This window comes from Mytilus galloprovincialis, chromosome 11, assembly GCF_965363235.1.
Source record: "Mytilus galloprovincialis chromosome 11, xbMytGall1.hap1.1, whole genome shotgun sequence".
In the NCBI taxonomy this organism is placed as follows: domain Eukaryota; kingdom Metazoa; phylum Mollusca; class Bivalvia; order Mytilida; family Mytilidae; genus Mytilus; species Mytilus galloprovincialis.
This window is the reverse complement of record NC_134848.1, coordinates 78,303,070-78,319,822: the sequence shown is the minus strand read 5'-3', so window position 1 is coordinate 78,319,822 and position 16,753 is coordinate 78,303,070.

The window sequence follows — 16,753 nt, the reverse complement described above, 5'->3', positions numbered from 1 at the left end:
CAAGGCAAATTTCCTTTTTGATGAAAAAAAATGAAAAATTGACTTTCCCAGCTGACAGATTAGACAGACCGAGTGGAAGTCTGTTTATCCCTTTGACACCCAGTTGGGGACTACAAAATTACATCTGCATACATTTTTAACAATATAATATAATTAATATTATTCTAAATATTGACAATTTTTCTTTGACGACTAGTGGTGCTCCTGGCTGAATTCTGTCTTTCCCAATGAACTGAGAATGGAATTCATATGTACACTATCTTTAAACGGTACATTTGCTGAAAGCATCCAACTGGTTAGTCCCTTAGAAATCTTTTTTTTAAATATTTGATGTCCACTTTGGTTTTCCAGACTCGTGTGACTTCAGCATAGTCACATTTTTTTTTTTTTTTTTGCAATTGCAATACACACCATATCTTTGTTTCTGAAAGTGACACCATTTGTTATTTTGAATTGCTTCTCTGTTCTCCTTGATAACACTGAAGACTTGATGAAGGTGGAGAAACAACTCGTGTGACGGCAGGTGACACAATAGGGGTGTTGATAGATGAAACTACTAGTGAGATGGAAGGTGAAACAGTTTCTGGTCCAGTTGACACAGGTGAGTTTTTTGTGATTTTGGTGTTTTGAATTCCTTCTCGGTTCCCTTTTATGACACTGAAGACATGCCATTGGATGTCTGATGAAGATGGAGAAACAACTGGTCGGATAGCAGGTGACACAAAAGTTTTTGATCCAGGTGACTTCTTCTTTCAGTAACTTCCTCCTGTGGTTAGGAGCACATCAATTTCTTGATTATACACAGTGGGCTTATATTACACAGACTTATATAGCTAAAATCACTTTGTTATTTGACAGTATAAAACGCAATTGCATATATTAAAAGACGATAAGCTTGTATTACACGGACGATATTAAAAGTTATTCACTTTGATACTTCGTTAAAAATAGTTTAAAATCTAAAATGACACTGATTCACTTTATGACATAGGGGAGTTATTTTTGATTTTGGGGTGACTGGGGTATCGAAATATGGTCATTTGGTCTTCTTCCAACCGGCAGTAAAACGCTTGCCGAAGTGGGGCGTCCGTTTGGCTGTTCGGGATGTATCAAGTTCGCAGTCACATCCGTTCAGATCCGTTCAGAAGGGGGACGTTAAATTCGAAGCCTCGTGTAGGGAGAGTGCCACGCTCTTTGCACGTTAAGAACCCTTGCAACAACTCTTTGAGGGGTGGCCTGTTGCCAGGCAAAATTTCTGTCCCTATCCAATACAGCCTCATTTTCCAGTGGCAGTCCAAATTTCCCCGACCATCAGCCCAAATGGCCTCTATTAAATCAACCTACCTATTGGATTTATTGTGAACTTGTTCTCGTCCTGAATATGCATGAAATATTTGCCACTGGACGTTATGCAAAATCAATGTGTTTTTGGTGAGTTTTGCCGCTGGCTCATTTGTAAAGGGTAGACCGCGCTAAACAGTTGCCGACTGACATTTTTTCACACTTATACCATTCATTTGTGCAAAATGTCTGAAAAATGAAGAAAAAAAACCAGTATACATATTTTTACCTAAGAGTATCCTGCATTCAATCTCTTTGAGTCCGCCTCTTCATGCCTTTTTTATAAAATAACAAATATCGCTTCATAACCTTTTACTATTTTTGTTATTTTTTTCCTTAACTAATGCTCTCCCGACTCAATATATCAATTTTAAATTCTTGATTTTCTTAATTTCAACAAAGTACATCATTTATGATGCATGGCATATGTCATGGCATGCCTGTACTTATTAATGGAATCATTCTTGGAAGGTCAACCCTAAGTTAGATCTTCATACTTTGTAGAATTTGCAATAATTTTCCAGTTTCCGTTGAATGAACACTCCCCAAATTCAAAAAGTAGCAAAAGATTGTGACCGAGTGTCATATTTCAAAAATGCGAGATCCAGTACCTTGCTGATTCTTTAGTTTTCTATGTTGTGTCATGTGTTCTATTGTTTGTCTGTTTGTATTTTTTTTTTTAGCCAGGCGTTGTCAGTTTATTTTCTATTTATGAAGCTGTCCCTCTGGTATCTTTCGTCCCTCTTTTGTATTAGGTTAGAGTATAGAAGATATACGTTTCCTCTGATACAAGAGTGTTGTATATGGTATTGCTTAAATTATGAAAGGGAAATTCAAATATCATCCATTTTTAAATTTGAGAACCATGGTAACAAGAAAAATTATGCAGTAATATTTTGAATGTTAACTTTCAAAGGAACTTTGCTTTTATGCTTTGTTGAAATGCAAGGTTGAAGGTGAAGAATCAACGAATTATAATCTTACCAGTACCTGAACTTTTTTTTTTTATATTTATTTCCTTTTTTCCATAATACAATTAGGTAAACCCTAAGTCTGTGAATATTGTAGCCTTACTTACTATTTTCTCGTAACCCTGTTGGTTGAACATTTTCTATTTAAGACGGTTTTGTCTTAAATACAAAATGCCTGTACCAAGTCAGGAATATGACAGTTGTTATCCATTCGTTTGATGTGTTTGAACATTTGATTTTGCCATTCGATTGGGGACTTTCCTTTTTGAATTTTTCTTGGAGTTCAGTATTTTTTGTGATTTTACTTTTTGAACTTTTTTTTTTGTAGTGGGAATGTCTTGCAGATCACATAGGTATTGCATTATTGAGTATATGGCCATCTCAAAGCCCTGATCAAAAGTGCTGTTACTTATGTGCTGTTCTAGTAAATTCTGCCTGCATATGAATTTAGTTTGATTGGTAATAAAATCTTCTTGCTCTGTATTTGCAATAAAAAAAAAACAAGTCTAGTTTTATTAACAAAATGAATCAAATTATAAGAAATGGTGACAATTTCAACAAAAACTCCTTCCGTTCAAAATTGTAAAATGGCAATTCTGTAATCTTATTGTATGATTAAAATTTGTATGTGTATAAGAGTTACAGAATTTCCTTTACTTGATATGTAATATAGCTATATGCAATTGGAGACCTGTTATGAGTGAAGAACCAGTAAATACTAAGTGGTTTTCTTCTTAATTACCCGCCCCAATCCACGTTGTGAGCCAAATATCTATGGTGAAAGCAGAACTTTGACTTGGATTGAGAGACGTCGTATTGACTCTCATACCCTATCTTCTATAATCTATATAATTAGCAGAATATAAAGCGGGACATTCAAAACAACGATATTGCCTGCATGTGAAGTAAATGATAAAAATTATATGATTCTCATTTCATACCCCTTAATATCCCATGACCAATTTCATTCCTCGAACCTTGTTAAAATCTATATTGTTACAATTAAAGGCAACAGTAGTATACCTTTGTTCGAAATTTAAAAAATTCATTACAATAATACAATAACTAAAATTCAAAGCTAGGGCGAACAGACCCGGATTCCTATTTTCCAAATTCATCTGCATTCTCTTAAATTACAATAAATTGTATTCATACTGTAACGTGTCGGGGGGTCAGTACTACCCGAGTTCATTAATTCTCTAGATCTTAGAATTAATGTATAGTTTATTTTGTTTGCAATGCCTTTAAACTCTCTTTGCTCATTAAAGATACTCCAGCAGTATCAAATAAATATTCAGCCCATCTGCCTGACCGACTTTATAGGTCAAATAAATATCAAGATCTACTTATGCACTAGCTCTATAGCTTGTAGCTCTTAGCTCAACAGACTTACTAGCACTGTACTTCAAACTTAAATTCAATTCTGTAAACTTTTGAATTAAGGTGGCTCCTGGGTACAAACATTTCATTATTTTTGGCATTGAATTTGAAATATCTTTTTTTTAACCCAATCCGTGACCTATATTTTTTATAATTGTTTTCAAATAAGCTGTTCATTAACTAAATAATTGTAAAATTTAAGCGATTTCTGTAATTAGGTTATTTTTTTATTTCGATATTACATCTATTTCTCCTATTAGTTCAACAGAAAAAAAGGACATTAACAAAAATGTATGCTTCTTCCAGAGGCAGATTGTGAGCTTAAATGAACGGTGACCCCATGTTTTTATTTCATTTTTCTTTTAAGTATATGATCAAGTTCATTTATAAAAAAATATATAGCGAAATCCTTTAATAGAAAAAAAAGAAGATTTATAACCAGGAGCCCCCTTTATATACATGTGTCAACATCAACTTAGCTTAAATTCAATATTGTCAGCATCTAAGCTATTTTATTCATTGTGAGATAAAAACCAAACAATGAGGAAATTAAAAAAAAAGCTCCTTGAATTTGATCTAGGAATGCATCCAATTTTCTCTAATCCGACCGATGCACCAATAGGCTTAATATGAGCGTGATCACTTGCTCCTATGACAATCGAAGATCCGATTACCCAAATATCTTTCTGGTACAGCCCCCTCCCCCCCCCCCCCCCCCCCAAGGGTGACTGGTGAATAGAAATAGGGAAATAGGGTCACTTAGTCTTCTTCCGACCGGCAGTAAAACGCTTGCCGAAGTGGGGCGTCCGTTTGGCTGTGCGGGATGTATCAAGTTCGCAGTCACGTTCGCGTCCGGCCAGAAGGGGACGTTAAATCCGATGCCTCGTGTAAAGAATGTGCCACGCTCTTTGCACGTTAAGAACCCTTGCAACAACTCACTGAGGGGTCCGTAGGTGGCCTGTTGCAAGGCAAAATGTCTGTCCCTATCCAATATACCCTCATTTTAAAGTGGCAGTCCAAATTTCCCCAACCATCATCCCAGATGGCCTCTATTGTGACAAGACCTATCTGTTGTATTTATTGTTATCTTGTTCTCGTCCTGAATATGCATGAAATATTTGTTACTGGACGTTAAGCAACCAACAATCAATCAATCAATCTTTCTGGTACCCTGAAATAAAGTGTTTAAATAATATACGAGGTTTGTTCTTATATAAAGAAGATAAATTATAATCCATAGAATTTTTAATAATTTACCAAAATGTAGTTTATATCATGCTTTTTAAAATAAATGATAAAATGATAGGTCACGGGGTTTATTAGATTGTGCATGTAAAACCCAATTTTCTGCAATAAAAGCGTAAACTACACCATATAATTTGGAGATGACAAATAATAAGATGACTTTACTAGTATGCTTTCAGTTAAGAAAAATAAAAACAAAATGGGTCACCTTCTATTGTAAAAGAACCTTACCTTGAATTATCTACCCTTGCATTTGAGTTGCCTTCCCTTATGTGACAAAGTTGGGAAAAAATTAGTCAAACAAAATTTTTCTTCTTTTTGTAAAATACAACCATAAATATGATAAAACATGTCATTTTTTATATTGTAATGAAAGTTCAAAAACAGGAAATGCCTTCTTCTCTAAATATTTGCACATTCTTTTAAATATCTAACCTTGTTTTCTGGTGTTTCCAAATCCAAGAGGGAGGAAGACACCCTATCTACCTTAAGTAGCCGATTTCCACCGACCTTTCAATTTAATACGATTTTATCTAAACCATCAAGAGAAGATTGTGTTGCAGCTTCAAAACGCAAAAAGTGTACGAAATTCAGAAGAAGTGTTACCTAGAAAAGCAAGGGTTTTCTTTAAAATATTAAAAAACTGGTACCTCGTTAGAATTTTTTCGTTTGCATTACAAAATCAAAATGTCTATCATCTTTATGTCTCATGGAAATGTAGTCGGACAACAGAAACTAGTTTTATTCCTTTCCAGAATTGCCGTTACTGAATTACCAAGCTGATCAGTTTTCAAAGAAGGAACTTTTATATTAAGTGACCCTAAATAAGCAACAAGTGTTATCTTGGATCGTTTTACAATAAGATTTTCACTAAACTTTGAAGTTGCAATTCAGAGAAAAATTAAGAAACCCAAAATTCTAGCTGAAATTGCAGCTTTAAATAAACATGTTTCATATACTGAATAGCAAACAAAACTCAGTGCATTTAGAAGTCTCGTTAATATATCAATTATAGTAATAGGTTTACGACAGTCGTGACGCTTATTTAAACGAAGCATGCCACGGAGCATCTTTTAAACAATAAAAGAGTGAGTGTTGTTCATTAAACCATTAAGTTTATGTTAAACTCTAATGCATGAAGGTACTCTTTTCCAGTGGAATTAGAATATTCTTTCTTAAACATGTAAGCTATATAATTAACTAAATGTGAAACGGGGCATGGCCATACGTCATAAAACGTTTAATCCCGCTGCAAATTGTACCTGTCTCAAGTCAGAATAAGATGTACAGTAGTTGCCGTTTGTTTATGTGATTTATACGTGTTTCTCCTTTTTTTATGGAAACCCAACGGGGTCAAAATTCTAACTTCGTTACTTGTTTATTTGTAACTATGTAATTTGTCAATTTTGTAACTATGTAATTTGTCAATTTTGTAACATGTTGATTCGTAAATGTCAATTTGTATATTGCTGTTTTGTAACTTGTCAATTCGTTAAATGTCGATTTGTATATTGATGTTTTGTAACTTGTCGATGCGTAAATTGTAGGGACTTCAAATAAAGAGGTTCCAGGGTTATGAATTTAACGGTTTATGACTTAAAAAAAAAACTTGGCGACAAATTTATTTTGTAAAGGTAGATATAAAATTTGATCAAATCGCTTTGATCCAAATTAGCCGAAAGATATACACATTTAATAAACATTAATAGGGAGATAACTCTTACAAAGAAAATTGTTTGTCTTAGCAGTGCGAATTTAAAAAGCGCATAAACTATACAATACAATATAAGAAATATCTAGGCAACATATTGCGAAACAAAAATTTCAAAATGTGGAGGAAAAAAATAATCAGAAGAAGAAATACAATTGGTCTTTCAACAGAAAAGTTGACAGAAAAGTTGAAAGACCTAATTAATCAACTAACAGCCTTGATGACTTGCAATAGTTTACGAAAATTAATGATTCGCAGATTGTATTTTAACGTCCAGTGGCACATATGTCATGCAAATTGAGGACGGAAAAGAATTTATATAAACATGTATGTTGAAATTAATATATGGCTTACTCACATGTTACTTCGTACTAAAAGATTTGGAAATGGAAAATGTATTAAGCGTATTAAGACAGTTGAACAATTAGATATAACTCGCACTAAAAGTATAACCATCTACTCAATTTTTAAATAGAAATATAAATAATATCCAAGAAAAGTTAATCGACAATTTCCGCAATAATGAGGAGACAGGGAGAAAGGAGGGAGAACTATCAAAGGAAGACGAACTTTAATGTAGAAAAAAATAAAGAGGTAAGAAAAACCGATATGGATACTATATGTTCTTATAAATGGACAAATCTTTGAAAAAAACAACATTTATATTTCCCAAATCATTTTTGCAATTTCCGATCATTTCTAGAAATCATCATTTCAAAACGGAAGTATCTCTCCATTACATTTTCTTTTTAAAATGCCCCCATCATTTCCGGTTTGTTTGAGTTGAGAATTAAAAAAATTGGATGGCAATCAGAAGCGAAAGAATATTGAAACACTAAGCGCAGGTGTTCATATATTTGGGAAATACAAACAAAAGTCGTTGATAATCATTTGATATACTTAGAACTTGCGTCTGACAAAGACTTTACCACAATTCTAAAAGAGTTGAAACTCTATTATTTTTTTTATAATAGCTTGAATATTACATTTTGACACCGAGTTGACAATTCTATAGAAAAATGACAAAAAGTTGGTCGTTGTGAATAAAAACACCTCGTGGAAACATGCCTTGAAACTATTACTGAGGAATGAAGCAGAATTACATGGTAAATAAGCGTGATAATGTCAAATACATTTTTAAAACAAACCAAAGCAGTGCACTATAATCTGCGTTCCTGTTAAATACCTCAAAGGGGTCTTTTTCGAAACCTCTTAAATATATACTCAGGTCACCAGCAATCTGACCAATCTGGACAATTTTCACAGGCATCACAGTGTTGCAACGTTGGTGGCGGTATCGATAATTTTGTTCGTACATGTATGTACACTTAATTGGCCTTAATGTTGGGTTTTTTTTCCTGTCAATTTGAATGTAAAACGATGTGTGTTTTTTTTTATCTTTTTGAAATTACACGAAAATGTTACATTTTTTTGTGAACCATACTGTGATGTTGATTTAATCTGAAAAACATGATGGCGCAATGTCATACATGATCCGAACAGCAGGATCTTAAGCGGTATACGTGCCAATTTTATATAAAATGACAGCCGCTGATGTCCAATGAGAACTTTGAAGTTGTCAGAGATGACCTAAAGTTATATTTGAGGTTTATCAAAAATATTTCCACTGATTACCAGGTTAGTAAAAGTTACACCTCACTATAGGTCCCATGTACACTTTTACCATGTTTACAGGCCCAGTTTTCTAAAAGAAAAATAATTTCAATTCAGTTCTATTACATCACAGAAAAAGTTAACGACTATTTACAGTATATAACAAAGTAAATATTATTTAACAAAGAAAAACAAAGTTAACAGTTTAAATTGTTGAGCTATTATTTTTTATATAAAACATTGCTTAGTTTTAAAACTAAATAAGAATACTCATTTTATCTTCTGAGTTTTAAATTCTATGGCTTTATTCAAGCTCCGTGTAAGGTTTGAATCCAAATGACCAAACCACACGAGGTAAATTGCACGACATCTCGCGGGCTAAACTAATTAGCATATGAAAGTGACCATTATTAAATGAATCGAACACACCGTAAATTTCAATCATTTGTAGGCATACAAAGTTATATAATTACAATAACTGAATTAAATTATATTATCATTAAAAATTATGAAATTTGGCTTTTACCAATTAAATAATGACAAAAATAATGATAAAAAATGGCACAAGGAAATTGGACTATTTAAAAATAATATTGGCCTTGAAAAAATGTTATTGTTAAATAATTGTAAAACATTAAACGAGTTAACCGAATTTAGAATCAATGCCCATGAACTTGAAATAGAAAGCGCAAGTCATAGAGAAATACCCCCATACAAAAGATTTTGTAAATTATGTAATAGTGACATTGTTGAGGATGAAATTCATTTTCTTCTTTAATGTCCATCAACTAAAACTAAAAGGTTCAGTTTCATTTTAGATTTATTCTCTTGATTTACTTATTTTAAAACTTTAAATGACAAATCTAAATTGGTATGGTTGATGTCACATGAAGATTCATTTGTTCATAACATTAAATGATTAAGTTAATAAATAGTTTATTAAAGACTAGAAGTGTAGAATAAGTAATAAAAACATTAGTATATCCAGCTCTTCTTTAAATTATTCAACGGTACTAATTGTGTCCACTCACTCATTATATTTGAGAATATACACTGTGTTAGTTGTCTCCCGTCTCATATATAGTTTTATTTTATTGTCATGTATTGTACGCTTTCATTTAAACTGTAATTGTACTGCTCCTCGGGACGTCTTGATTGACAAATAAAAATTGTTGTTTTGAGTTTCAAATACGAAAGTGGACAGAAACTTCTGACTTTGCCCTTTTTAATGCATAATCAGCCCAAAGCCATTCGTCACATTACCCTAGGCTCCGTATAATGCGTCCCCCAAGGGTGACTGGGGAATAAAAATATGGTCACTTGGTTTTCTTCCGACCGGCAGTAAAACGCTTGCCGAAATAGGGCGTCCGTTTGGCTGTGCGGGATGTATCAAGTTCGCAGTCGCGTACGGTCAGAAGGGGGACGTTAAATCCGATGCCTCGTGTAAAGAGAGTGCCATGCTCTTTGCACGTTAAGAACCCTTGCAACAACTATTTGAGGGGTCCGTAGGTGGTATGTTGCAAGGCAAAATTTCTGTCCCTATCCAATATACCCTCATTTTCCAGTGGCAGTCCAAATTACCCCGACCATCACCCCAGAAGGCCTGTTTTATTTCAAGACCTACCTATAGTATTTATTGTGAACTTGTTCTCGTCCTGAATATGCATGAAATATTTGCCACTGGACGTTAAGCAACCAACAATCAATCAATCAACCGTATAAAGCGTCCTCGCACTTTATGTCAGTTTTAAAACATTTCCTTGCAAAGACGTAAATATTCCTATAAACAGACATTGCTGTCAAAAAGTTATCTTTATGGTGCACAAAGTGTGACATTCAATGTACAACAGCCTTTGGATTTAAATGCCTAATCCGACCAGACACATATATATTTATAAAACAAAGTGAATATATATTTTTATAAAGTTATTCATTTTCCAAAAGTGTCGTTCTGATAACTAGTGCGGTGACTGAAGGCAGATTTTTTGGAATTTAATCTCCCCACCGAACACACACCTACATACTATATCATTGGAAAGATGAAATCGTGTACTATAATAATATGCCTGTCGTCAGGACTTGATATGGTCACATTTTTTTTAAATTGAGGTCAAAGGTCATGTAAAAATCTGTGAAAGTTTGGGAGGGTTTCAATGTTGACTTTTTTTTATATTTCTAAACTACCTATATGCAAATGATACTGTTTTGGCTTTAGTAATGTTTGTTTTTATACATAAACCTTAATCATTGAGATTTTTTTATCAAAAAAAATCCTAAAACGACGTTTTAATAACAGATAGATACAGATATGGAGAGGTAACCAAGCAGCTGCGAAAAATTTGCTCTGCCGAAAATTACGAAAATAAGTATTAAAACTGCTAAGCGAAGATCCAGAAAAGAGGCAGAAGGAATTTAAAGTAAGCATTTATCAATTGGATTGTTTTTTGTGACATTTATCCCTAGTTCTTTCGAGATAAACTGAAATTATTTTTTAATCCGACAACGTCGCCATCGAACGCCGCCATTTTCCTATTGTTCTATCAAGTTTTCTTAGCAACGTAAGACAATTTGCTTATAATTTTGCAAAAATCCCGCAATAGTGTTGTAACGTCAAAATAAAATGATGGAGTCCAATGCTGGTAATCAGAATATGGAAGAAGATATTGTCGAACTACTTACTAAAATTGATCATCGATTAAGTGTTATTGAAGGAAGGACGGATAAAATAGAAAGCATTGATAGAAAACTTAGCGAGCTTACAAGTAAAGTAACAAGCATTGAAAAAGAAGTTGATAATGTAAAAAAACGAACCAATACATTAGAGAAAGATGCAGGGGAAATTAAAAAAAAAAAATAACGGAAACTAAGAGAGATATTAATGAAATGAAAGATGCCTGTAACGCCGCTAACAAAGTAAATGTGTCCGATTTGCGGGGGAAAATTATATGCAGGTCAATGCAAAATAACCTTGTGTTTAGTGGGATTGAGGAGAAACCCGAGGAAGATACCAAAATCGTTATTCAGAACTTCATTTCAAACGAACTTTCAATCAAAAAAGATATACAGTTTGGAAATATCCATAGGTTTGGTAGGGCAGACAAAAATAAGGGCAAACCGAGGCTTATTGTAGCGAAATTCGTATATTTTGCTGACCTACGAAAAGTTTTAGAAGCAGGGCCAAAGTTAAAAGAAAAACCGCAGTTTGGGATGAACTTACAATTCCCTGTCGAAATCGAAGAACGGAGAAGAAAATTATATTCTGTCATGAAAGACGCGAAAAGAAATGGGAAAAGAGTTAGTCTGATACGGGACAAATTAATCATCGAAGGTAAAGTTTATAATTCTAAAACCATTACAGAGGAAAGCCAGACATCCCCAAAACAAAATAATGATACTGAAATTAGGCCAAACAAGAGATTCAGAACTGGCTCATCGTCATAGGAAATCGCAGGAGGTACAAATGTTAATACAAAAACTTTGAATCATAAACAGTGTAAGCTAAATTGCCGTGAACTTAGAAATTTAAAAATATTAATCTTAAATGTATGTGGAATGAAGACAAGAATGAAATATCCCGAATTTATTGACCTTATAACCAAATACGATATTATATGTTTCCAAGAAACCAAAACCGACAACTGCGACCATCTATCCCTACCTGGCTATACTTTCAAAATGAAAAACAGATTCAGCTTATCAAATAGAAGATCAGGCGGCCTAATAATTTGTTATAAAGATGAGATTTCAAAATATGTCCGACTTATAGAAAATGAGAGCAATTTTGTCATGTGGATAAATGTTTCTTCCCAATACACTAAATTAGACGACGATGTTATTCTTGGTTCGGTTTACATTCCACCTGAAAATACACGATACAGTTCCTCCGATTCTTTTCGGGAAATTGAAAATGATATTTTAGAATATTCTTCTCGATATAAATATGTATGCTTAACCGGTGATTTTAACAGCAGAACATCGATAGACCTAGATCATGTATCAAGTGAAGACAACGATTTTGATGATATTCTCATCGAATCATCCATTTTTGAAGAAAATAGTCTGCACATACCTGATAACCTCACATGTCCTACTACTAGGGAAAATATGGATAAAACAAAAAATAATTATGGTAATTTACTCCTAGATTTATGTAGATACACTGGTGTATATATTGTGAACGGAAGAATAGGTGATAAATTTACCGGTAAACTAACAAGTAAAAATGCAGCTACCGTTGATTATTTTTTAGCAACCCCAGACCTCCTTAATATTATTTCAAACTCTGATGTGCTACATTTTAGTAATTTATTTTATGACGCCCACTGTCCTTTGGACATTTCGATAAACATCAACACTACTACATGCACCTGTAATGCATGTAACCCTAGAACGGATATCCAACCAAAAAAAGAACAGATCAAGAAGTGGAATTTAGCTAAAGCGGATGAATTTAATTAATACTTGGATCTTGCAAAAATTGAAACTATTGATAATGCTTTGGATCTATTGACAGATGACCATGTTAACCTGAATAATATTAATGATACTGTAAAGAATATTGGTGATATATTTGTCGACGCCGCAAAACATACGTTTGGAACTTACAATCCAAAAAACCTGATAAAAGAACCTACAATGCGCAAAAAGAGAAATCGAATAAACCATGGTTTGACAACGAGTGCAGGCAAAAAAGAAAAAACACGAGGCGCACCCAAAGGTTATACAGACTATGTAAATCCGAAGAAAATAAAAGAATTAAAAATCAAAGCGAAAAAGTATATAAAAATACCTTAAACAAATGTATTCAAAAATATAGGATCGAAATGAGAAATAAAATGAAAAATATGAAAACAAAAAACCCAAAGGAATATTGGAAATTACTGAATGGTGAACATAAACAAAAACAAAAACAACCAAATATACCTATACAAATATTATATGACTTCTTTAAGGAGACAACAAGCAACGATGAAAATGGAAACACACAACAAAATGAGCATGATGATACCAATGTACAAAAAGAGTCGAACGAAATTATTAATGATGTAATTACCATGATTACAGCAGAAGAGATATTGAAATGTATAAAGAAGCTTAAAAACAATAAAGCTAGTGGCGATGACCTTATTATTAATGAATACATAAAATCAACAGCTAACAAAATGATAAATATATATGTGAAATTGTTTAATATAATTTTTAATACTGGAATTATACCGGAAAGCTGGCTCCTTGGAAATATAAATCCGATGTACAAAAACAAAGGAGATGTGGAGGATCCGAATAACTTTAGACCAATAACAATCTTGAGCTGTTTTGGGAAATTATTCACGTCTGTCTTAAATGAAAGATTATCCACTTTTATTGAATCTTTTTCTATACTTCATAATAACCAGAGCGGATTTAGGAAAAATTATTCCACCACTGATAATTTATTCATATTACATTGTCTTTTTGAAATGATGAAAAATCGGAGAAAAAAACTGTTCTGCGCCTTCGTCGACTTCGCAAAGGCATTCGATACTGTCTGGAGAAATGGACTCTGGTATCAAATGAACTTGAATGACATCAATGGTAAGATGTATAATGTGATAGTAAATATGTACAATGGTATCAAATCACAGATAACATATAACAATGAATATTTTTTTCTTGCAATATTGGCGTTAGACAGGGTGAAAACCTATCACCATTATTATTTTCTTTATATACAAATGATTTAACAGATTATTTGAATAGCAAAAATATAAATGGCTTATCGTCTATATCTGAATGTTTGGAAAATGATCTCAATGTGTACCTAAAATTATTTATACTACTTTATGCTGATGACACAGTCATTATGTCAGAGAATAGAGACGATCTTCAAAATCAATTGGATATATTTAGTGAATAATGTGATATTTGGAAATTAAAAATTAATGTGGCAAAAACAAAAGTTATGATATTCTCAAAGGGAAGACCTCCTAGTAACGTACATTTCTTCTACAAAGGAAACAAACTAGACATAGTAAACGAGTTCAATTATTTGGGTATAAATCTCGCCAGGACAGGAACATTTACAAAAGCAAAGAAAAAAATTGCAGAAAAAGCAACGAAAGCCATGTATGGCGTCATACAAAAAAGCCGTCTATTTAACCTTTCAATAAAATGTCAACTTGATCTGTTCGACTTCTGTATGGATGTGAAGTTTGGGGATCTGAGAAAAATGATGTTATCGAACAAGTTCACCTGAAATTTTTAAAACATATATTGCACTTGAAAAAATCAACACCAAGCATAATTGTGTATGGTGAAACAGGCAGATACCCACTTGATATCAACATAAAATGCCGAACTATTTCGTTCTGGTGCAAACTATGTTCAGACGAAAACAAACTGTCTTCATTAATTTACAAGACTGCATATTACCAACATTGTGTGAAAAATCAAAGCATCAAATGGATCAAATATATTCAAAATATTCTTAACATGAGTGGGTTTTCAAATATTTTTCAACAACAAAATGGACATTTCTCAAAGTGGCTAAATCAGAGCATCAAAATGAGGCTAATCGACCAATACAAGCAGACGTGGTACTCTTCAGTACAAGACTCACCAAAATGCATTAACTATAGACTGTTTAAAAAAACATTGGAGTTTGAGAACTACTTGAATATTCTTGAAGATAAACATTTGTTTACATTATGTAAATTCAGAGCAGGTAACCATGCGTTACCTATAGAAAAGGGAAGATGGCAAAACATTGCCCGAAATGAAAAACATGTTCGTTGTGTAGTTCCGGTGAGATAGGCGACGAATTTCATTATTTGTTTTGCTGTTCGCATTTGAAGAACGATAGACAATTATTTCTACAAATTAAGTTTTCAAATAATCCAAATATAATTTCATTTTGCTCATTATTTAATAGTAAATAACAATCTGTCTTAAGGAAACTGTGTTTATTTATTAAGCGTATTTATAAAAAAGTTTGTCCCTCCATGTAAATGTAATCTCATAAGCATATTTGTATTTGTTTACCTTAACTATTGTGTCTTTATTTATATTGTATGTTTCTCTGTAAACTTGTATCTAGTTTTTAGAGAATAAAGTATCTATCTATCTATCTATCTAATAACAAAACTTCAAAAATCAAGTTTTCAACCTATAAAATGTTTAGAGCACCTTAACCTTATGAAAAATATCAATGTCAGGTAAAAATCAAGTGTCATGCAGGACAATACTTTAAAATTATTTTTTAAACTATCATAGTGGGTAAGTCATCAAACCAAAGCCATAGAACACTACAGTCAAATATGATCTCAAATTAAATTTTTGGATACTTCCGGTTTTTTTTATAGACTACTCGTTGCTTTTGTTTTTTTTTCACAATCATTACTGCTACCATAGTATTATCTTTTGATGTCGAGGAATAAGATATACTCATATCTGTAGGAGGATGGGCTTCGATTCCCTACTTCAATTTTTGTTTCCCTTGTTTAATCTTGCTCATAACCCTTTTCTTTAAAGCTGGTCTTTTTGTCTGGTCAGTCGTCGGTGAAATGTATGTCTTTATCAATTTAAAGAAGGTTCAACATTAGCTATGAACTGTTCAGTTTTCTCAAAATGAAAAATAGTCTCCTCTGTCAATTTTGAGAATGAGGAAATAATTTTTGCCTCATACAATTCATTTTTCAATACCCTTTGTATTGTACCATCAGTCATAGATTGAATAATGGTCTGCCTAACATCAATTTGTTCCATCAATCTTATATAAAATAACATTTCATGCTCTAATGTTCAATTGTCAACATAAGATAATGTTGTATACATTTTGAGAGCATAAAAGTGTAAATAACGAAATTTAAATAGTCCGAGTCTGATGTCAGAAGATGTAACCAACGAAAATAAACAAAATGACAATAGTACATAAATAACAACAGACTACTAGCAGTCCACTCTTTCAATTTGTCTCTTAGTTTGGAATGTGGAATACTTGTGTAAAGAGAAGAAAATTCAAATGTTTTAATACTGTTACAAGATGAAAGAGAGTTAGATTGTATGTAGTCTAAAAGATCTTTGGATTTTTTAAGTATCCACATCTGATTCACGCCCCCTATAGAATAGGCATGCGCAGTTTCACAATAACTTTGAAGCCCGTCTTTGATTGCTGATAAAACAGATGTTAATAATTTAGAAAGAGGTTTCGTGTGAGCACATGGAAGACCCAGCAATATACCGTTGTTTGTAAGGACACTTATGTAGTTTAGGTATACAATACAGTGATAGAATGTCCAGTTCTTCATCTTTGGTTGAAATTCCAATGGAACCCAGAACAGACCTACGATTATCCAGGATTTCCTCTTTGGTAAGTGTCGTGAGGGTATATGTTTAGTTTCCAAGTCAATTGTCAGTACCTAATTCGTTTATCAAGCAGTTAATGTAATGTGTTTTACACACAAAAACGATGTTGTTTGGGGCTTTATCTGCGGGGACAACAATATATTTGTCA